The sequence below is a fragment of the Ambystoma mexicanum genome, chromosome 12 (genome assembly GCF_040938575.1).
Source record: "Ambystoma mexicanum isolate Mex_15411 chromosome 12, UKY_AmexF1_1, whole genome shotgun sequence".
In the NCBI taxonomy this organism is placed as follows: Eukaryota; Metazoa; Chordata; class Amphibia; order Caudata; family Ambystomatidae; genus Ambystoma; species Ambystoma mexicanum.
Genome location: NC_090936.1, coordinates 1,208,881,645 through 1,208,906,258, shown reverse-complemented (window position 1 = coordinate 1,208,906,258; position 24,614 = coordinate 1,208,881,645). Strand labels below are relative to the sequence as shown.

Below are 24,614 nucleotides of genomic sequence, written 5' to 3'. Positions count from 1 at the left end.
TATTAGATGTTGGGTTCTCCCGTCTGGATAAAAGAGAAATCCAAGTGCCACTGTCAGAAACCACACGGAACCATACTGGCATTGAGGCCTCAGGCACTGCCTCTTGCCTCCACACATCAACAATGCTGGTTTTGAATAGGATTCTAACTCTGACCGACTAAGACCCCAACCCCACCAGTTTTCTAGAAAATGTGTATGCACCAAAATGCAAAAGGTTCACCCTGGAAGACCACCGTTCAGTTCATGTATTGAGTGTGAAAATGATGTTGAAGGCCCATAGAGATGGCATGTGATTATAATGGCTTTAAGGTTCTCACAGAGATTGTGTGCGATGATGTTGATGATTAAGTCCCCACATAGATGGTGTGTGAGGATAATGCTGTAAAACTCCCCTTAGACATGGTGTGTGATAAAAGTGAGGTTGAAGACCCCACAGAGATGGTGTTTGAATATAGTGATGTTCAAGTATCCCCAGCAACGGTGTGTGTTTATAAGGATGCTCAAGACACCACAGAGATGGTGTGTGATAAAAATGAGTTTGAAGACCCCACGGAGATGGTGTTTGATTATATTGATGTTTTAGTCCTCACACATATCCTTTGTTTGATAAGAGTGCTATTAAAGTCTTGTGGTAGAGTGGGATAATAATGATGATACCATCTGCACGGAGATGATGTGCGACAATTTTAAAGTCATAGATTTGATATAACAATGTGTGGTAAATGGATCTTGTATGATGTGGCTTAAGCTATTTTGGTGGCTTCTTGGCATTATGTGCTGAAATAGAGGAAGGTGGGGATAGGTGGGAGCAGAGCAAATGTGATCTGTGAATCCTGAAGTGTTAATAAGTACAGATGTGGATGTACATGCTTTGCTTTCTGTGAGCTGGTAAGATACATAGTGAGTTGGACATGAGGGTTTTGTGTTAACATATGGGCCATAGGTGTGTTGTTCCGTGAAATACTAACAGGATTCATCTTATGAACATGTTTAATTGTGGCAATGCAACATGGGGTGGCTCACAGAACAGATGACAAGTTACTTACCCACGGTAACGTTCTTTTGACTGGATGTTCCTGCCACGTATTCTTTATTTTAGATATTTTCAATATCCAGCTTGCTGCCTCAGAAAATTATTTTCAGCAGGAGGCGCTGTGCGTCGATGCCTGGTCGAGTCGATGTCCCTCGGAGACCTCCGTCTCAACGTCACCCCAGGTAAATATATAGCATGCGCAGCACCCGTTGGGCCCAGTTCCGTTTTGACGAGTGGAGCTTTACCTTGTGTTCAACGGTTACTCCCCCTGAGAGAGCATAGATTGCAACCGCAAGGGATGGTCTACTGCGGGGTAGTTTGGGAGGGGCGATAAGGAACATCCAGTCGAAAGAACGTTACAGTGGGTAAGTAACTTGTTCTTCGAATGGATTCTGTCCTTCCACATATTCTTTATGTTTGATACAAATCCAAAGCAGTTTACATAATTTAGATGAGGGAGTCGACATTAATGTGGTTATGTATGCACAGAGTGCAACACTGCTTTTCCAAAAGCAGAATCTTGGCTCGTGGAAGAGTCTAAACTGTAGTATTTAGTAAAGGTGTGCACAGACGACCATGTGGCAGCTGCACATATATCCTTTTTCTGAACTCCCCTCTGCAACACAGATGAAGTTGCAACACCCCTGGTCGAATGAGCTCTTAGATGTTCTGGAGGGTCTTTACCTGCCAGCTTGTAATATTCCGATATAGTTTGAATAATGCATCTGGAAATGGTTTGCTCGGTGATGGCCAGTACCAATTTGTTACCTGAATAGCTCACAAATAATTGGTCATTCTGCTGCAATTTTGCCAATCTAGAGATGTAAAGGATCAGTGCACGTCTAGGGTCAATCCCCGGATGAGGTGGAGGATAAAAAGATGGCAATGTTATCTTCTGAGTAATATGAAACTCAGAAACAATTTTGGGGAGAAGAGTAGGCTTCACTTTTATTACCACTCCGTCTTTATGAAAGACAGTATGAGGAGGCTTGCAGGATAAAACCTGTAGCTCACTCACCCTTCAGGCTGATGTAATTGCCACTAAAAAGACAGCTTTCAGAGTTAGAGATTTTAATGAACAAGAATGCAGAGGCTCGAAAGGAGCTCCCATCAAGTAGTTTAATACCTAGTTGAGAGCCCATAGTTGGACTTGAAATGGGACTGGAGGGTAAAGATGAGTTAGTCGCTTTAGAAATTGTACTACTAGAGGAATCTTAATGTAGGAGACTTCCCCTGAGGTGCGCTTAAATACAGAAAGCAATGCCAAATATCCCTTGATGGTACCAATCTGGAGCCCCAGATTTGCCAGATGTGATATAAAGAATAACACCATTGGTGTTATACATGAGAAAGAGTCAACATTATTATCTCTACACCAGCTGCAGAACATACTCCAGCGGCAGCGGTATAAAGATTTGGCTGCTGGCTTTCTGGCTAAAAGCAAAATCGCCATTACGTCATCCGGGAGGTCCCAATACTTGTATCTCAGCCTCTCGGAAACCATGCGTGAAGGCTGAGAGTCCTGATATCCGGATGGAGAACCCGAACCTCCTCTCGCAAGAGAAGATCATCTCATTGTGAAGACGAATCAGAGGGCAGATGGACATGTCCAGAAGGTTCGGGTACCACGTCCTCCTGGCACAGTCTGGGGCAACTAGGATCATGGATTTCCTGAACCTTCTGAACCTCCTGATTACATGAGGAATGATGGGGATTGGAGGAAACGGCGCATAGGAGTGGAAACTCCCAGTCCGCCATGAACGCGTCTCCTAGAGCTCTTCTATGGGGAAATTCCCTTGAGCAGTAAAGTTTGCACTTCCTGTTGGCACTGGCCGTGAACAGATCCTCTTCCCCAACGGGTGAAGATCTCCTAAAGGACTTCCTGAGTTAGTTCCCACTTGTGGGAGACTGTGCTCTGCCCAGTGGTCGAAGTGTACAAAAAGAAGTAGTGGAACTATGTTCCCTGCTGGCCTGCAGCCACTCCCCACGAACCCCATCACCACTCTCCCTCCCATACACAATACAAACCCCCAAACACTTGCACCTGCTATTTAAGGGAATGTTCAGTGTAGTTCACTGAAAGTGCAAGCTGCAACGTCTTCCTACATTTTTATTTTAAAACTAAACCATTCCGGAACGGTTTCTTTTTAAAATATAAGTATAGGAACTATAAAACGTAATTTAAAAAAGTAGAGGAGCACCGCTCCCGACCGCTCCCGCTCACTTCGACCACTGGCTCTGCCTGCTCAGAGCGTCTGCCGTTGTGTTCTTCTCTCCGGCTAGGTGAACTGCTGATAGAGAGATTCCCTCTTGTTTTGCCCAACACCCGAGCTGCATTGCCTCTCTGCACAGTGATAGTGACCCTACACCTCCTCTCTCTTTGAGGTAGTACATGGCCACACTGTTGTCTGTCATTATCAGGACATTCCTTCCCCATACAGAGGGCAGAAAGGCCTTCATCTCTAGTCTGATTGCCCTCAGCTCTAAAAGGTTGATATGTAGTTTGGACTGCGATGGAGACCAACGACCGCTGATGGTCAAATCGTTGGTATGGGGAGAATCACTCTTTCAGCTCGGGCCTGCAGAGGTGAAAAATAACCAGCAAAGGTGCAGTGAGGAGTGTTGCTCAACCCTCCTCAGTGAAGGTTGAGACCAACTGTCCCCGAGGCGCTCTGCTTATGCTGCAAACCTTTTCTGTTTTTTAAAGAATCCCTGTGTGGCATCATGCGCGTGGTCTTTTACTCTAATTTGTTGCATGCTCCCCCTCCCCCATTAAAATATCCTCAACCTTGAGGATAGCCGTGGCCTGATTTATAAATCTACCAAGCTAACAACTAGCTCCACGCACCCTCCACTCTGCATCCAACCTGTGACTGGGTGATCTGCTCCTCACTGTTTCCTCCCCTGATTGCTTGGAGACCTCTTTCCAGCCTTCCCCTTCCAAATACCCTAAATAAATAAAAAAATAGAAATAATAATAATAATAATAATAATAATAATAATAATAATAATAATAATAATAATAATAATAATAATAATAATAATATACAAATAATTGAGCCATGATTTAGATCTACAGTCTACCTGCCACAGTACCCCTGAACTCGTAGACACCTGCACTAAAGAAGGAAAAATGGAAAACTGAGGATTAGGCAATGGGAACCTCCCATTGGACCACTGGTGAATCCTAAATTAGTTTCATGACAGTCCTGCTCTCCCTGGTTGCAGGACAAAGATCAGCCGGGGCCCCATCACAATCATCAATCTCAACCAACAATTTCAACACAACTTCCAACCAACTTCAACCCAGCTCATGCACCATCACTCATCACCTCAAAAAACAGTCTAACATCTTGCAATCACCATGTACATTCATACCCAATCATACCGGGGATGGTGGAACGAGGCAGCATACACATATGCAATACCTCTCACAACAGGTGAACACAACACACATGCTCACCCGCGCCACGTACATCCATTATAACTATCATCAATTCAATGCTTCAAGCAGCCAGTGAGAGCTGAAGGCTGTTGGTGGGATCACCCTGAGGTCCTAGGGGCATCCACATCACTCGTATTTGTGAATCTGGCACCGTCGTCTGCAGATGTTCAGTTTTAGTTTTCCGGGGCTGGGCATGGCCACACCAATGATCTCATGGAAAGTTGCTTGTCTACTTTACAGATTCTATGCTATGGTGCAGCAGTGCAAGAGTTCAGCTGAGCACTTCCTCATTTAGGCTCTACACTCAAGATGCAGTGATGATGCCCTCTTCCCTTCAATGCTGCCATGGTATCCCAAGATGGTGAGGTGAACTGCGGGAGAACATTGGCATACTCCATGATCGACAGTCAGGGTTCAGGCCCCCAGTCCAAGGGAACATCATTAACCCCCTGCACAAGAAATAGTCTGAGGCTCTTTCACCTCAAAAGTGCATCTAATTAAGTTAACAAACACATTCTCTACAACGGTTGACATGGTTGATTGGATATTTCTGGCCTACCACTGTTATGGATGACTGAATTTTATAAGTACAAAAAACAGGATGTGTTAGATTAATTGAACTCCAGTATCAAAAAGAGAACTAGCAGAGTATCGCAGCAACATTTCTTCGTCAATGAATGCATGCACCCTTGGTGCAATTCATTAAGCAGTACCATATTTGCAACCAAATGTTACAAGCGATGCACAACTCCACATCTGAATGGATTTAATGTAATGTAACTAAAAGAGGTAATATATTGCACTTCTTCAATTTTGGTCACCCCTTGGTAGATGGTGCTGGATGTGAAAGAGAAGGAGAGAGGAAGGTTGGTGGGAGAAGAGGTACCTATCCTGAGGGATTGATGGGTGCAAGTCAAAAAGACCTGGTTCCCGTGTGCCAGGATATTTCTAGGTGGTTTGTGGTGGTGATCTGCATATCCAAAGAGGAGATCCACAGTGACCTTGGCCTGCTTGATTCGCTACTATCAAAAGGTATCCGGTTAGAACCACTGGATTAGAAGATGAGGGGGTTATGTGTGGTAGGCTGCAGAAGTGTTGTAAATTCGTGCAAAGAGAGCTCTCCCTCGCTCCACTGAGGCTAATCATGACATTTATTTATTTATATACAGGAGGAACAATGTTCTTTTGATCACAAAAGAACGTACAATAGATAAGAAATCAGATTTGACGGGAAGCAGTGAGCGTCTTACAATGGGGTGAGTTTGAGGGACATTCTGCCCAGGTTGTAGAGGTGAGGAAAGGGAACAGTCACTGGGGAAAATACATAAGTGGACATACATAGATTAACAACAACCAGCATTGGAAATGTTTAAGTGCAGGTAGGTGGTACGGGCAGCGGTGCTCGAGATGTGACCATGATGGGTGCAGTGCCAGAGTGGAGGCAGAGGAAGTGAGGGACAGAGGCAGGTTAGAGGTGCGGGGAACATGTTAGCTAGCAGGCAGATGAGAGGTGGGTTAAGAGGATACATGAGAGTTGAGGGGGTAGAATTTTTGTTTGGTTTGGAACAAATCCGTGTCATGAGGGTTGTACGCTACCATGTGTACATGGATCTGTGTAAAAGGTGGCAGTGGCGTGCTGGACCAATTTTATTGATCAAACCAGAGATCCCTGACTGTGGTTGGTTTTGATCTTATGATGATATTTTGGAGTGGGGTAATTCAGACATGTTCCAATTACCTTGTCTTCATGTGTCAAGTAATTATGGAGAAAGTCTTGACATCCAATGTCCATGGTTGATTGGCAAGGGTGACCTAATAGGCGTCAGACCTCAGAAAGGAGGAACAGTGACATTGAGGTGCAAGAGAAGACTTCAGATTCTGTATCCACGGAGGAGCTTGCGTGATTCAGGGTGAGTCCATTGGAACGGAGTCTGTGGAATGTTTTTCCTAGCAGTGGCCTGTGCATGTGATCGTAGTTGGTGCCCTGTAAAGGAGGACACATGGCACAGACCGGCAATCATGCTGGTGCCCTCATGCTAAAGGGGAGCTCTTGGAGTCCAGAATCCGCAGTGGAAATTGTGCAGAGTTGGTCTGGCCACTGCAGAGTGCATACGCTGGCAATTTGGTTTATTGGTATCTCGTGAACAGCTGTGTTTTAAAGGAACATTCCGCGGGTCATTATGTTTTTTTTAAAATGTATTTATTTGCATTTGGTTAATGCAAACCTTTGCAAAAAATACATATGAATTCAAACATTTTTCCACATAATATTACAGTTCATAATCAGTCCATAATCAATTGTTAAACAATACATTTCTAAGACCTTTAAAAACATTTCAAATACATAAAAAACATAATTTATTTTTACACTTCATTTTATTTTCAATACATACTAACAAGTTAAACAGATGTTTTAAAAGAATATTCCAAATCATGGTTCAGTGGAGAAAGGGCTGGATTCATTGCTGTTGAGCTGTGGCGAGTGGACTGTGTCAATTAAGCTCCGGTATCCAGTACAGCAAGCTGAGGTGCGTGTGCCTTTAAGGTTTTTGACCAGCTGACCTTAAAAGGCCGCCTCCCGCGCCCTTGTGGCATAAGCCCTGTGGAGAAAGGGCTGGATTCATTGCTGTTGGGCTGTTTGGCGAGTGGCGCCTTGCGCTGAGCGTGAAGCTCTGAAACAATGCTTGCGCATGCTGCCCAGGAAACACCTATGCTCAGAACACGAGCACAGAAGAAACGTGAGCGTCCTGGAGACAAGGGAGAAAGCTGTGCGATGCAGCGGAAAACATCTGAGAAAGTAAGTCGCTTTTACTCATGTAATTCGACGAGTGAAGAACCTAACCCCCCAAGAAGCGAATTCGCCATGGAGGATGTCTCTCATGGCGACTGCCTTTCAGAATTGAGCAGAGTGTGTGTGTCGAGCCAGACTCCTGCGCTGATTTGGCTATGCGTCCTATCGGCGCTAGCATCAACCTGAGTATCATTCACGGCAACACTTTCATAAGCGATAACACTCTTGCGCCACTTGTGCACCAACTGATCCCTGGGAGACCATGCGGCGACACAGGGGACAAACAAACGTCACCGAATGCAAAGTACATTAGCATAGAGTCGGACATAACCTTACCCGGTACGGGGGCGGCTGCCGGGGCTATGCAGTTGCGGTCGGCTTCAGAGGCTGAGCTTGTGGGCGTGGGGCGTGGCTTCCCGGCGGCTGCCGCGGCAGATCATGTGATTGAGGAGGTTCTGCCGGACCGCTGCATAGGGTGTGTTGGGGGCGTGCCTCCCGTGGCTAGTCCCACCCATGAAGCATATTCTATTTCTACACCAAACACATGGTTTCCTACCCCTGCTCCCGCACCCACATCGTTTAAAGTGGTTGGAGATGCTGAAGCTGATGAAGATGAGTTCATTGAATTTGTGGGCACGGAACCAAATCTAGGTAAGCTTCCAAGCACAAGCTCGCCGACTCACCTAGCAGGTATGTTGTCGGAACGGCAACCCAACAAAGAACTTAATGACGATGTATTTTGTATACCCCAAGGAACGCCAAATGAGTTATCTAAGGGTGGGACGACTGATTATGGGTGTAATGTCTGTCGTGATTCCCTAGAGGTTGCTAATAAGGTCCTGCATAGTTTGATTTCTATGAACAAGGCACGCGCCAACAAATTAGCGAAAAACACATTGCCACAATGTAATCAAACACATAAAATACCATTGAAACGTCATAATGCTGAATTGAATGATCCTAATGAGGACATATGGGCTAACGTAAGCTATAAACGCTTGAAGCCGGCAGAAAAAGCACCAGAGGGGAACTCTAGCGAGACCTTGCATAATGACTCATCGTTTAACCAACCGCACTCACAAAAGTGAATACTGACTTCCAAAAGGATATATAAGGAACCTAAGAATCAGAGTGGACATAATTTGCATTCCTCTGACACGAATGCTCCAGACATTCGTCCACTTTCTGACTCTTCCTTTTTAGAACAGCCTTTTTCGAAAATAAGGCGGGGAAGAGTCCTTAGAGAGAGGAATGGGATGAAGAGGGGCTTGCAGGCCTGTATCTCTGAGCCTAATGAGTCTAGGCTACTACCCGAGTTACAAGCCACGATAATATCCTCCCTGGCAATCTCTTTAGCCCCTTCATGAAATTATATGAAAACCTGAACGTCTCAATGAAGGACCTTACAACTTTGATGGCTCTCATGAACACCAAAGTGGGCTACTTAGAACAAATATGTAGTCAGTCGTCCCCCAATCACATTGAAGTGCTGAAAGGTCTAGATGCAGCCAATAAATCCTTGTGTGATCAGAGGAAAAATGACTCTACCGACAAAAAACGTTTTGGCAGAAGTGGCACGAGAAGCACTTTCCCTATTTAAGCACGACGGACATGGACAAACAGGACACCCCAAATGTAACGACCTCAGTGATGCGAAAATGGTAAGAAGGGGCACAAAGTTGCCCTCAGCCGAACGTGCTGGGGCGACACCACGTCTTCCTGGTGGAGCTCCTGTGGGCGAACACAGCGAAGTAGAGATTGCCTCCCAAGCTGACGTATCATCAACGACAACCCCGCAACGCTGTGAGACCAGTGTGACAGTACTTGAGTGCGATGTGTACTCTACTAAGACTCAAACACCCGAGGACAACTTTCGCACATCCACCCAAGGCCGGGACCACAGTACTTCATCGACGTACGGGAAAACTGCCCAGATCTCATTTAACACTGCCTTTGAGCAGGCTAGAGCATGCAAGAGGCAAATGATTAACGATGATCAAATAGCAACAACTTCCAATACGGCACCACAGTCTACTGGTGAGAAATACTGACCAATTGCGAGCCAAGGCGTTGAAAAGCCTAACGTGTTCACCATTTTCGGAGGTGGTACTCAGGCCATCGCGAAACCACCAGACTCAAAAACCAAATCTATGAACCTCAGTAAAAAATCGAAAAACCTACCTGCACGAAAAAACAATAAAAACATAGGAGAAAGGAAGTTCCTGAGGAACATAAAACTAGCGCATACTGTGACTAAGGAGGCCACTAAACCCCAACAAGTAGAAAGTACACAACATGTGGACTTGACAAAGGAAGTGGTCCCTCCTCGAGATGTGGTGGATGCCGAAAAACCAAGCAATGATATATCAGCAGATCTCCTAAACATGTCTACATATGATAACAAGGAGCAATATGAGTCTATAGATATTGCTCTACTGACGGTACATGCAAAAAACACAAAAGAGCTTGTTAACCCCACAATTGCACCTGAACACTTCAGTACTGAAGACCATGTCTGTATGAAAGGGTGCTCTCCTGAAACAGAGGTCACATCAGCATGTCAAGCAGATAGGGTTGCGCTACAAGCGGCTGTCGGGCACAAAAGAGTGAGAATTTGTCACTTTGCTAATGAAATCGCAAGCCGGGAGACTCGACTGGCTGTCCCTACAAGTCCACCCTTTATGACAATGCACGAAAAAAGGCTAAAGCTATGTTCCACTCTAAAAAGTGTCCAGCCGGAAGGAGGTGATACCCTTTGAACGTATGTGAATGGAAAAGTGGAGGCTAACGATCTCGGCATCCACACTGCTCGTAAGGCGGTAGGCGATGTTAACAGTAAGAATTTGATTAAGAACCAAACAGGTGATCAAAGAGACATCTACGAGAAAGCTCCAGCAACCAAAGGAAGTCAAGCCAGGAATGAGCATGACAAGACGCCTAACATTAAGGTAATGATTGGGCGTCTTGACTCTAAAGATAAGTTGATTCTTAATCTTGCAAACATCATCAGACTATTTGATCTCATTCCTAGTCTACGTGCAATAACTTCTAATTAAGGATTGTGGAATTTCCAAATGAAAGACGTAACGATAAAGTAATTCTTCACGTGTCGTCATCGCTGATAGCTACTGCAATTCTTGATGCCAACGTAGCGTTATTTTCACTGGGGTTCGAAGCATATAAGTTGGAAGCACTGCGTATGTACCAACTACCTCTGGGTGATGGGGCAAACCATGACACGCTAAGCTGCCTACAACAGAACACGGTTTTACGTGTTCAAAATAAAGAGGAGAAAGCCCGCCCTCAATTCACTGAGACAAGGAAGGCTGGAACAGGATTCTTCACGAGTATTAAGGGTGAAAACGCACAGACTGCCAGAAAAAAAAAACCTCTAGAGACACAAAAGGAGGGGAGCTCATCAGATGCCAACAATAGGGATATAAGAATCACCATATGCCGAGACAAAAGCTCAGAAGGGCCTCTAGTCAGTGGCACGCGTTGCTCAAACGCAAAAGAATTCCAGGGAGAATGGGGATGGTTAGCTGCATCACTCAATAAGAACGCTCAACCATAACGCTAGGAAAGCAGACGTCAGGCGTATGTACAGTCCCCTCTTGGAATACGCGCAGCTTTATGCACCTGTTCAATCTGAACTGGATGAGTGGCCTGACCATTGTCTGTTTGCAGGAAACATGGCTAACGGAAGTACCAATCTCATGCAACTATGAAACCTGCAATAAAACTGGAGAAAGGGCGCCCAATGGCGGGTCTGTTAACATTAGTCAGTAGGGCCTCAGGCTTAAGGATTGCAAAGTCTGTTAACCACTCCCCTTTTATTCAAGTAACAACGATTATAAGGATCCCCCAATGTGATGAGGATGCCGACGAAATAACACTTTTAAACGTGTATTGGAATCATCTGATGGCAGGCAAAATCGAATTTTTGGAGCAGATTACAGTACTAATAGATCACCTATGGTGAATATTATGATCTGTGGAAATCTAAATATTGACCTTTTTAAACCTGTGGGGTCAGCTAAAAAGCCGCTAGCCAAAGAATGGCTTGAAGAAATGCACTCAAGGCAATTGTTGTTGCTGAATGGGAATACACTTGGCGACATGCCACCGGCAACAACTTGGCACCGCGCTAACTCAGCAACCACAATTGACTATGTGTTTGTGTCTCATAACCTGCACGCCCAAATTAAATCCTTTAGGATCAAGAAGAACCCGAATAGTGACCACAATATGTTAACAACTGAGTTTGTAACGTCACTGAAGGAGACAACAGCGAGGTGGCAATACAAGGTTCTGAGCGAAGCAAATAGGGTCAGACTACGCTTCGAGGAACATGAGGTGGCCCAGCTGTCTACCGCTTACTGTAAACACAGCACTCAAATGGAATATGACCAGTTACTGTCAGGGCTGGACTGGGAAACAAAAGAGGCCCTGGAAATAATTTTCAAAGTGGCCCCATATTATATATTTTCAGCAAGCCCAACCCTTTTCTTATGAGAACATTTGGAAATAAAATAGGTAACCACACAAAAGTATCACAGGGTGCAGAGGCCTACCGGGAAATCTCCAGCGTTCCCTATAATCCAGTTCACCCCTGCCTTTAGTATATGCACCCCTCCACTGAAAGAGTGTAGCTGCAAGGAGCCAGGAAATGGCACATGTGGCAGCAAAGCTCCACTCCTATTTTAACGGATCTATGAAAATTTTTTGCATTTCTTTTGCTGAATGTCAATTTTCACCACATTTTGTTGGGCCGATGTTACCATAAAAAATGGGGGGAGACCCCCCTCCTTCTATAAACTACACCCAAACTTACCATCAATATTTCTGTGGTAACAATAAGCAGCAAAAAATGCGGCAACCTTTTTTGTCCGAAATTGTCATTCGGCAAAAGTGGGTAATACCGTTTTAACAATAGTTCTAATTAAAAGGTCTACTAGTCCGCAACAGTGCCACCAGCAACTAACATACTTACCGTTTCCTTCCTCCTGACCCTTGCCCAGAGACAGCTTTCTTATGGCGTTGCCACCTGGAGACAAAAAACACGAGCAGCAGGGGAGGGCAGGGCTATTATACTCCCTTGCAGGACCGTCTATAACGTCCTGAATGATTGTGGTGTTGTCTGGGACGGCAGTCACCCAGGATTGTGATGAGGAAGGCAGGACAGGATTTAATGAAGATATTCTCTGAAATTAAGTAATATTATATTGTTGATGTGGCTTTTAACCAAAGCAGTGGGCAGTGTCGAACTAAAAACCCTTGTAACATTTTGCCTTGGGCACAATTATGCATCCCATCAATGATAATATTTACCCGTTAGTCATGTTCAGCTACTGCAGGCAAAAAGGAGAAAATGGCCACTCATCGTTATCCCTGTTTTCCACTGTTCTAAGGGACTGCACTAGTATACATCCAAGGTGATAAATGAATCATGGTGATGACCTGTCCTGATTGAAGAATCCTTCCCCCTCCCGGCTCACCATCTGGGTTGAATTGGGACAGTGGCAGGATTTTTGATTAATACGTCAAGCAGGGGTGGATTGGGCACCAAAAGTGGTCCTGAAAATTATTTCCAAAATGGCCCCCGTTTTGCACAGAGCAAGCGTGGCAAGGTAGTCCGACCCACACCTCCAGCACACCATTGACCTAAATAATGGCTCGAAAAAGTGCCTTTTAAAGCAAATCCCCCCCACACCCTCACAAAATGAGGCAGATATCAGACATGCCAATGTTAACAGATATGGTACATTGAGAATAAATGTGTATAAGATCACACAATTTAGTTATGAGGTGAAGCTAAGATTTGAGCACAGCCTGCACTTCAGGCATCTGACCATCAATCTTCACCACTCTAGCTGACAGATATGTCACAGATGCCGTGGGTTTCCATGTACTGCCTCCCTCAGTCCTTGAATGCCCACTCTAACCCTAGTCCTTACCTTTGTGTATACGCGTGTGGCCAGGATGGGTGGGAGGCATCTTTTACAGGACCCTGTCTTTCACCTCTGCCATTGAGCCTGGCTGGGCCATGGGCAGACAGAGGCTAGAATGTTGTTTAAAAGTGCCCAAGCGCCTCTACCAGAGGCTGGGACAGCTTTTTGTGTGGGTGTAGCAGGTGGTTCCTGGAGAGGCAGTGACATTCTGAATTAATCTAAGTTAGTGGCGGCTAGTGAGTAATTTCACTTGAGTGGCATTACCATCTCCCCAAATTAGAAATACCAACCAAGTGTAGCAATAGGTTGAAAAGGCACATCTGAGTGCACAATGTTTGAAAGAAAATGGGGCAAAAGACATAATTCTTACTATTTATTTATTTATTCGGATTTGTTAAGCGCGCATCAGCCCGGGAGCATCGTGGCGCTGGTTACCGAGAGAGCGCATGAACTTAGTTACACATAGAAACACATACAAGCATGGTTAATGTACAGTTGCAGTTCTAACGTCATATTATAGAGTATGTCAGTGGTCCAATTGATGGTTCTCTCCAATACTTTCGCTAGTCTCCTGATATCTTCTGAATTCGTAATTTGTCCAAAAAATGGCACAAAGGATTTCATAATATCTCCCAGAGTTTGCGCTGGAGTATCCCCTTTTACACCTCGTCGTGGACGAGTTTTCGAAATTTCTGCAGTACTGGCAATAAATACCCCAGGTAATAGAATCCCTAAATAACAGGTCCCTTGCCAATCCCTGGGCAACCATGGAAATGCCACATTACCGCAAACAAAATAGACAGGTTCGCCTACGTACAGAGGTCTGTTTTCACTAGTCAAATTCGCAACGTTGGCGCCCTTTCTAAAATTACCCATTGACCGTGTTCCATTCTTCTGTATGCAGAAGGATACTGAATCGGGGCTATGATTAACAGAATAAGATGGAGGCGTGGCATCCTTATAGCCTATAGGAGCCATTTTGAAAGAGATTAAAGACTGAAAGGGACGGGACAATTGATCAGAGGGCCTAACAGAAGCAACGTTTGGCTTACTTCTATTTGCAAAAAGCGAGCATCCCAGGGGCATCAAAACATTTTTTTCAAAACTATTTAAATTTGTACCATCAAAGTTCCCTGAGATGCTGTCATTCCATCGACCAAAACATAGTGCTCTAAGAGAAGCGTAACAGGCTGTTGTCAAAGGTAAGGGATAAATATATCAACCTAGCCCCTTATCCCCATGTTGCGGTAGATGTGTACAGATCCAGCAGTTGGTCTAATTAAAAATTGCATGAGTGGCATTCATTATTAACAAAAGGGTATTATTCTTATAGTTCCGTCTATGCAAAGAATCCCTAGGCGATAAAGTATGCAATTGCACAGAAGGAGTGGGAATCACAGATACATTTTCAATAGATAAAAAGTCCTCTAACGGATATGCTTCTTCCAGATACCATAACTCAAACCCAACAGTTATTAAAAATCCAGTAATTATCACGAAAAGGCAACAATACACTTTGGGGGTCCCCTTACATGCTTGATCATTGTCTCTGCTATCTAAAAGTTCAGTACGAGCGGTAGCGGGTGCAGGCATTGTAGCCTTCAACCGAAAAAATACCAATTGTTTGTTTGCTGGCGACTCCAGTCGCGTGTCTTCTTAATGTCTCCCACAACCCTTAGCCGACAGAATCTTCCCGCACAGTAGGGCCAAAAGGCAAGCCCTCAAATGATTTTCTCAATCGCACAGTCAGACCATGCTGTATGTTTACTTCCTTGGGTGCAAATTATATTTTGCAGTTTCTGGTGAGAACAGAGTGTCGTCACTTCCTCCTGGAAGTGGCGAACTGACGGAAATGAGATCAAGAAAGGATTGATCCGGAGGTTCCACTGTTGGGGAGTGCGGAGACAAGATGGCCGCTTTGTCCAGCCTTGCGGATTCTGAAGCGGTCTCCGATTCTCCCTTGTTGGTTGTTGCTGTTTCAGGCACGCTAGTTACAGCAGTGGGAAGGGATTCTGTGTCTTCTGTATCGTAAGGCACGGGCTGTGGGATCCGCTTGGTGTGCGTCGCATGGATCCAGTGTTTACGACCTGCTACCCGCACGGCAGTCTGGGTGACTAGCAGGACTTGGTAGGGACCCCTCCACCGAGGTGCAAGGCAAGTGGACCTCTCAAAAACCTTCGTGAGGATCCAGTCCCCCAGTCGTAGACTGTGACCAGGACCCTCGTAGTGCACAGGTAATGCCTCTCGCACCTGGTGATAAATTGAAAACAGATTTTTAGTCAACTGGTTACAGTAGCCTGAAAGAAGCACAATTTCTATATCCCGTAATGAGCAACTTTTTTGGCATACCCCAAATATTAGCAGGTCTCCCCATTACCACCTCAAAGGGAAAGAGCCCAGTCTTAGTTTGAGGGGTTGTTCTCATCGACAGTAACACGATCGGTAAGGCGTCCGGCCATTTTAGCTTGGTACCAGCACACGTCTTAGCGAGTTTGTTCTTTATAATGCCGTTGTGCCTTTCCACTAATCCGGCACTTTGGGCCTGTCTAGCTGAATGGAACCGCTTGTCAATCTGTAATCCTTTGCAGATTTGTAGGATTACAGTGGCAATAAAGTGTGGCCCATTATCTGACCAGATGACTCTCGCCAGCCCGAACCTAGGAAAAAACTCTTTCAACAGAGTTTTTGCCATGGTTATGGCCATTGCATCTCTGACCGGGAAAGCCTCAACCCACTTACTAAAGGCACAAATAACAACCAATACACATTTAAGATTGTTACACCGTTCCATTTCAATAAAATCAAACTGAATAACCTCAAACGGGACAGAAGGTGGAGCGAAACTTCCTCTGGGAGTCGAGGTACCTTTTCCTACATTGTGCTGCACGCAAACCATGCAGTTCTGGACAAAACTCTCCACAGTTTTGAAAATCTTATCATTGGCCCATACACTGTGTTGCATTTTTGTCAATTTTCGCGCACAAACATGTGTTGGACCATGAGCCATAATAACCATCATTGTAATGTAGGCGTCAGGGAGTAACCATTTCCCTTCAATATTGTCTACCCAACACCCATCGTCATCCAATCTCCCTGCACCCTTGATCCATCTCTTAGTTTCCTCTATGGTAGCATCTGCTTGAATATCTTTTACAGCATCGATACTTTCACCCAAAGTGCAAACATTTACAATTTCTTTTACAGCGTACATTTCTGAACTGAAATCAGTGGCAGTCTGTTTAGCTATCTGATCGGCGAAGGCATTCCCTTTTCCTACATCATCTGTAACTTTTTGATGTGCTGAACATTTTATGATAGCTAACTGAACAGGGAGTGCAAGTGCTGAAAGCAATCGCACTATTAAAGTGCTGTGCTGGATTTTCGTTCCGTGCGAGCTCAAGAAACCTTGTTCTTTCCAAAGTCTACCGAAATTGTGGGCCACCCTAAAGACATACTGACTGTCAGTATATATATTCACTGTATGCCCTTCAGAAAGCTCACAAGCTCGAGTTAACGCTATAATTTCTGCGGCCTGCGCAGAGTTATGCACAATTCTTTTAGTTTCCACAACCCTGCTTAAAGTAGTAACAGCATAAGCAGCCGTGGATGTACCGTCTGGAAGTTTAAAACAAGAGCCATCACCAAATAGCTCTCCTTGAGGGCTATTCAAAGGCGTGTCTTTCAAATAGATTCTGCCTTTAGTCTCTTGTTCTGTCATATAAAGGCAATCGTGTGATGTATCATCACCATCAACAGTATCTTGCGAGGCAGGTAAAAGTTCAGCCGGATTTAATACACAACACCTCTGAATTTGAATGTGGGGGGCAAACAAGATCAGTTCATATCTTGTCAATCGTGCAGAAGTGAGGTGTTGCGTTTGAGTTCTATTCAATAGAATATCTACAGAGTGAGGTACCATTAGGGTTAACACATGACCCAGGACCATTCCCTCACTCTGTTTTACAGACGCAGCAGTAGCAGCAACAGCACGCAAACATCTTGGCAAAGCGCATGCTACAGGATCAAGGGCAGAGGAATAGTAGCCGCACGGCCTATTCTTCCCTCCGTGTTCCTGCGTTAACACAGCCAAAGCACATCCATCATGTTCATGCACAAATAATACAAAGGCCTTATCATAATTCGGAGTTCCTAAAACTGGCGCTGAACAAAGCGTGGATTTGAGCAAATCAAATGCTGTCTGGCGTTCCAAAGTCCATGGCAATGGCAAAGAAATGCACTTCTTTGTTAAAGCCAGCATTGGTTTAATCGTAAAGGAAAAATTAGGATCCACAATCTACAATAAGAAGCCATACCTATCAAGGCTGTAACTTACTTTTGCGTATTTGGGACAGTCATACCAGAAATGGTCTTTATTCGTTCAGGTGTCAACCGTCTTCCCTCCTTTGACAGGAAATAGCCTAAATAGGCGATCTCCTGGCAACAATATTGGAATTTTTTAAGTGAAGCTTTATGGCCATGTTTTGCTAGATGACAAAGCAACAACACAGTGCCTTTTTTACAGGCGCTCTCAGAATCAGCAGCCAAGAGGAGGTCATCTACGTACTGCAGTAACGTGCAAGTAGTAGGCAACTCGAGGGTATCAAGCTGCTCTTTCAATGCCCTACTATAAATACTTGAACTCTCAGTGTACCATTGTGGTGCACGAGTGAATGTAAACGAGCGTCCACTTAGGGTAAACGCAAACAAATACCTGCTATCCTTGTGTATGGGAATACTGAAAAACGTGCTTTTAAGATCAACAATGCTAAAATGAGTGGCAGAAGCTGAAATCACGAAAGGGAATCGCATTATCACCTTTTTTGTATACTGGCCAAATGGGGCTGTTACATATGCTACCCGTAATCTCCTCAATTACTCCACAATGTACAAAATCAGAAACTATACATTTCAAAACCTGTTCGCCTTCAACTGAGATCTTATATTGCGGGATGCGAGGCAATTTTACTCAATGTTTCAAAATAATTTTAACAGTTTCAATTTGGAGAATGCCCACATCATTATCATCAATTGCCCATAAGCATTCTGGAACATTACTAAATTCTGGCGGTAAAGGCCGAGTCAAAAACTGAGAGGCGAGTGATTGCTGAGGTGAAATTGTTAGCCGAATTCCATCTGGAGAACAATGAATTACTGTATGTAATGCCTTCAACAAATTTAGCCCCAGCAAGTTCTCCCCACAGTTTGTGGTAAGTAGAAATGGACACTGTTCCGTGAAGGGACCCAGTGTTATCGGTACCGGCAAAGAGACCGGACAAACTACAGGTGTGCCTGAAAACCCTACGGAAATGTTGGATTGCCCTGACAGGTGAATATTTGAAACCCGTGAATGATCAATGGAACATTTCTGTGCTCCCGTATCTACTAAAAATAGATGCTTCCTATTTCCCACTGCCATCTCAAAATAGGGGCCTTTCTGATGAACGGGAATAGGCGGAGGTTCCAAATCCTGCTTCGGGCAATCCTAGCGGAATAGAATATTATCAAAAGGAAGCTCTTCAGAGAGGTACGCGGCAGAAGGGTGATAAAAAATGTTTCTATTATCCACATTCGAAACTTGCTTATCTTGTGAAGGAGGTTGCTGTGATTCTGGTGTAAACTGACCTCTGCCAGGGCTGCCTGCACCTGGGTGACCTCTAGATCGTCTACCCATGTTCCCAAATGACCTTTGCTGTAAGGTCGGACATTGTGCGCGCCAGTGGCCTTCCTGCCGGCAATAGGCACACTGGTTATTGGTTATGGGAGACAAGGGCGCACTTCCCTCTGGAATGTACTGACCTCTAAATTGATTACCCCCTCTAGGGTTTCTAACAATCTGCTGTAAAAAAACTTTAATTTTCAAGTCACCCTTTTTTTTCTCAAGTTTCTCTTTTTCAGTATTTACACGATTTTCATAGTACTGAGCCATATGCAATACTTCTGATTGGACTTCGCCTGCCAAGCGCTTTAAGAAGACATAATCTGTAACTGGATGTCAGGCAGCAATCCATGTACAAATTTTTCGACAAACAACCTTTTCCCTGACTCTGTGCCCAAGTCTTGTCCACTGAAATCTGAGAATACCTGCTCGAACCGATAGAAAAAATCGGTAGCACCCTCAGACTTTCCTTGGACACAGGCCGTAAGCTTGTCCCAAATGATTCTTTTTTCTGGAACCATAGTTTTCAATTTTACAATAATTCTATCAGGCAAGGTTAATATCACTTGAGGTGGTCGTTCGCCAGCTGGTCTTTCTCTGTCTAGCCTAGTCATGTTATCCCATGTATCTCCCAACCCAGGTACGTCATCTATAATCCTAATCTGCTTCCACAAATCAACTGGCAGGAGTACGGTAAATAATAGGTCAATATCACTTAAAGTGAATACCGACGACTGTAAGACCGACTCTATTTCTTTATAGAATCCGGTTGGATTCTTTCTTATATCGGGAATAGATTGCTTTATGGTATTCACTTCCTGTCTTGAAAACGGGACGTGAACAAACTGTGAAACGTAATGTGCAGGAATTTCTCCGGCGACTATACTTCGTGCAGCATCAGCCACCATCTCAACTTTCGGGACAAATGTCGGAGGGACCTCTCTCATAGGCAACTGAGAAGTAGGCAGCTCCGAACGCTTACTAAGCAACAGAGCCAAATCAAGCGCTAAGGCAGTCGAAGAAGTATCAATCGAAAAAGCCCTCTTATAAACACTCAACAATTCTGCGGGACAACAAATCTATCGTCTTACACACTCGTTCTGCAGGTGCTCTACCATCACCTGTATCACTTTCCTTTGCATTTCTAACGTATACTGACTATATGTGTCATATACTTCATCTGGAGTTATTGACATGTCCGAAATCCATCTTATCGCGTCCTTTGTACAAATTCGTGCTTCCTCACCTTTTAATTCTCGATGAGGAGAAAACCGTTTCTGTAAGTACATAATACCTAAACTATCACCATCTACTTCCTCGTTCTGTAACTCTTCCAACTCCTTCCTATACTCAAAAATCCTCTCAACATGCTCATATACCTTCTCCGCAGTATCTCTGGACAACGCTAAGGCGTTCAAATTCCGTAACCCTTGTGGGAAATCTACATCATTTAGACTATTCCACATTATACTTAAATGAGTCCCTAATCCTCTGATAAAAACATTTTTCTCAGGAATATCTTTTAAATTTTCGAGTGTGGAAAAAACATCAGCTTGTTCACCCTTCTCCATACAATGTTTAGCCAAGCAGTCAATTCACTCCTTTTGTCTGGGGACACAGTATTATCAGTCACAACCCTTGGTCTCGCTCCCTGGTCTACTACAAGCGATGCAGGATCACTTGGAAGAGGAAGAGTAGGCACATTCTGAATAACAACAGGTGAAGGCAAGGGGGCAGACAAAGGGGCGACGGCTGGAAGAACAACAGGAGGAACAGCAGGGAGGACCGGAGGAACTATAGGAGGGGGAACTACAACAGGAAGGGGCAAAGCGCCAGGAGGAGGGACGTATGGAGGTGGCGCGGAGGCATCGGGCCTTCGTTCATGCAAAAGTTTATTAATCAATTCATCTGACGTATGAAAATCTTTTGAAGGGCAGATTTTCTGAATGCCTAATTGAAATGCCCTGTCCGTGTTCCTAACTGACTCCAATTGTTTATTTTGATCATATAACCGTGCCTTTTCGACACTTGTCATATGTCTACGCATGTTTTTCTCTCTACTCTTTTGTTGCTGCAAAGCTTCTGTTTTCCAACTGTGCAACGCATCAAATGCTGCAGGTCTAGCCTTTTTCTTTACTAATACAGACTCTAAATATTCTATACGAGGGATTTCAAAACTACCATTGGTTGGCCACCAGCGATTAGAATTATGTCTGGTTTGTCTATGCCAAATGTCATTAAATGCTATACTACCAAAGCCTTTCTTACAGTACATAGTACATGCCGGCGACCCCTCCTGTTGTGCGGGACGGCTATCTTCCAAAGATTGTCTGTCGCTGCGGAAAAATGCCCTAAAGCAGGCAGACGATTTCCCAGGCATATCAAAGTTCTGGTGTTACCTGGTTAAATAATTGTGCTCGCAAGTACAATGCTCCAAATTCAAATTTGTCAGGATTAGATTAAGAATTGGGGCACGATTCACCTGACCAAAGGACTGGGAGGCCCGATCGGGTTACTAAGGACAATGCTAAGGACCCACGTGTCTGGTGATTTTTGGCAAATTTACCCATCTCAAATATATGGACCCTCGTCAAGACGTCGTCTCGGGCTACAGCTCACCGTCCAGGGATCGTATCGTGCAGTTTCGTCGAGGAATTCGCTTCTCGTCTAGAGTGGCCGGTTCTGTTGGCACTGTCCGATCCCGGTCCGATAGCCGAGCCAACCTTTAACTAGACAAAGTCAATCTTGAGGGTTCCTATTCGGGTGCCATCTGTGGAATCAGAAAAAATACAATATTACGGCTGTTACACCAAGCAAAGGAAAATACACCGACACAGGCTTGTAAAGATTCCCAGAATCTTTATTACAAAACTGAACAGTATTCAACAAGGTACACAAAAAGCTATTTGGCCGTCAATACATCACAGAGACCACCAGTAGGGTTCAATGTGAACAGTGAACAGAATTTCCTAGCTGGACATCGACGCATTTATACAATTTGTAAAATGATGTCCAGCCCTCTTACAGGTTAATCATACACTGGGCTTGGGTCTCGCCAGGTTCACTTTCCTGATTTACATATCTCGTGCATGCGGTTTACTTTTGAATACATTTACTAACACACTCCATTATATTTTTAATTTAACATTTACACTCTTTACATGCTGGTTTAATACAGACCAAACAAATGTTTCACCTATTATATTTGGATAGCATTACTGTTCTTGTATACTTGTAGTTTAACTTTGCTAATTCAAGTAATCCCCTGCTCCCGAGGTTAACAAAGGACAAGGTCTACATGAATCTAACATGTAGCCTGAAGGCAGGTTGGACATTAACTCTCCTACAGATTTGGAGAGGTTAAGGCAAGAACAAGGGCACACTAGACAGCCAATATTAGATTACAGGGTGACTTTGTACAAAAACCCCAAAATGGCGGTTCTAACCTAAAATGGAGGCTTGATTCATGATGGCGGCTTACATCAATTTCTAAGGTCAAGACCTTGCCGTAGAGAGTTATTCGCATACAATTTTAAGCAACTTGGCGTAGGCCAATATACATACAAATTGTTATAATAGGAGGCATAATTTAATATCCGGTTTGACAACACGTCTAAAAATAATTCGTAGCTATTCAATATCTTTCTCCCGAACCACTCAGTGTTGATTAGAGCTATATCAGGGACAATGCAGAGGAAAAGCTTACAGCGAATTTCAGTGAGGACCGAGCTTTCTAGCAAAAGATGTCGGCTTGTTTCGATGTGTTGAAAACATTGGCTACATACCCTCAATGAACACTCAATACCTTGTCTCGAGCCAATGCCTTCTATAGTTGAAATTTCATTCAGTTGAAACCATAGCATGTCACCACAATTCTTTCTTGACGGGTGATTTTTCAAATGGAACAGCATAACATGAAATGCTCTAGTTCCATATTTTAAACAAATGATAGCCCAATGCCAGTTCTCTATTATTTTTGTCAATATACACTGCTACCAATTTATTAAGATTCAGGTCATAATTAGCTAATAGTTTTATTGCTAAATCAAACCACTCTGCTAAAACTCTCGAAGAGTTACAGAAAAGCACTGAACGTAATTCCGCTAGTTTACTGTCCACAGGAGGGAGGAAAAGAGATCTTGACAAATGCAAATATTTCCAATCTACCCGTGCTTGTAGTGAAATTAGGCCCATCTCATGACTGATCACTGATATGGGCGTCCCCCTAGGGAGAGTGAGTAATCTTTTCCATATCAAAGTCTCTATTTTACTCCAGCAATCCAAGAGTACACCCGATTCCACTCCATACAAAAGACGTGAAATTATTTTTTGATGATAATATTTGATCATTGAGATTGCTGAAAATCTACCAAATTTCCTGTCAAATACCAAGTTTTCAGAGATGTTCAATTTAGTTTTTTTCATCATCCGATCAATATTGTTTTGTTTCAATCTCCTTGAGTTGATTTCGCCCCCTAGATATTTAAAGCATTGGACAATTTCCAAACCTTCTTTTGCTATGGCCCACTTAAATTTTGGCTTGTTTTTCTTTCCGTAATTTAGGACCAGAATTTTGAATTTTTTACCGTACAATTGCAGATCGAGTGCCGCAAAATATTCGTTGGTTGCTGTCAAAGCCCTTTGGAGGCCTATGGGTGTCAAATCGAACAAAACGATATCATCGGCATATGCCAAATAATCTATTGCTAGGCTCGGGAGGGAAGTTTCAAAAATTCTTTAAATGTTTTTCCAAATCGCAGGTGTACAAACTATATAAAAAGGGGGCCAACACACACCCCTGCCTCAGCCCACAGCAGCTGGGCACCCACTTTGTGTAGTTACCTTGTTGATCTGGCACACCCTAACCTTGGTGGCTGCATGTCAGGCCACCAGGATTTCCACCAGGGCCTCCGGACATTCCATCTCACTGAGCTTTTCCCACAGGCGATGTCAATTTACTCGATCAAAAGCCTGTGAGATATCCAAAAAAGCGCAATAAATGTTTTTGGCCTGAACCTGGAGAGGATTGATTATGAAACAGTCATGGGCAGTGCTTAGACCTTGGCCAAAAACCTGATTGAAGTTTATCACAGATTTTTTTTTATTTGCCCACTTCTGTAAATGCTCCAGGATAATAGCCCCAAAGATTTTACTTGAAGCATCTAGAAGGTCTGGGAGTGAGATAGGGCGATAGTTAGACTGTAATGCTCTATCTCCCGTCTTGTGAATTACAGTGATATTTTCCTTTTTCCAAGATGGAGGCAACATTTTTGTATCAACAATTTCAGAGAATAGGAAATACAAAAAGGCGGCGGCCCAAAGGTTAGGGTTGGATTTAAATGTGGCACTTGCCAAACCATCCTTGCCCGGGGCATTTGAATTCTTACTTTTCTTGATGGCTTTCATTATATCCTTTAGATCAATTTTTACAACGTCCGAACAATTACTGGTTAGAGCAGGCATTCCCTATTTCACCTCGTTTGAGCAGTACAGAGTGCGAAAGTGGGTTTCCCATACAGCTGATGATATCGGTTGACATTGTCTCGGGAGGATAGCTCAGGGGCAAGGTGCTTGCCTTAGAAGCAAGACGACACAGAGCACACAGGCTCGATCCATGGGTCCACGCTTAGAAACCTCTGGGTATTAAGCACATTTTAAATAATCTATCATATCATATCATTATAGAGAACACTGGTTTATTGGGTCTTTAATCAGTCTCCAAAAGGAGGCTGAGTTTT

General features: G+C 44.0%; 1 long non-coding RNA gene across 1 annotated transcript in view; it reads right to left on the bottom strand.

Moving 5' to 3' along the window:
• Nucleotides 1–13,583: 13,583 nt before the first annotated feature.
• LOC138514385 (uncharacterized) overlaps nt 13,584–24,614 on the bottom strand; it is a 129,510-nt gene continuing 118,479 nt past the window's right edge. The window contains exons 2-3 of the long non-coding RNA XR_011281923.1: nt 21,443–21,646; nt 13,584–15,470 (exon numbers count right to left, since the gene is read on the bottom strand). This is a non-coding gene — a long non-coding RNA (uncharacterized lncRNA). The remainder of the gene's footprint in view (nt 15,471–21,442; nt 21,647–24,614) is intronic.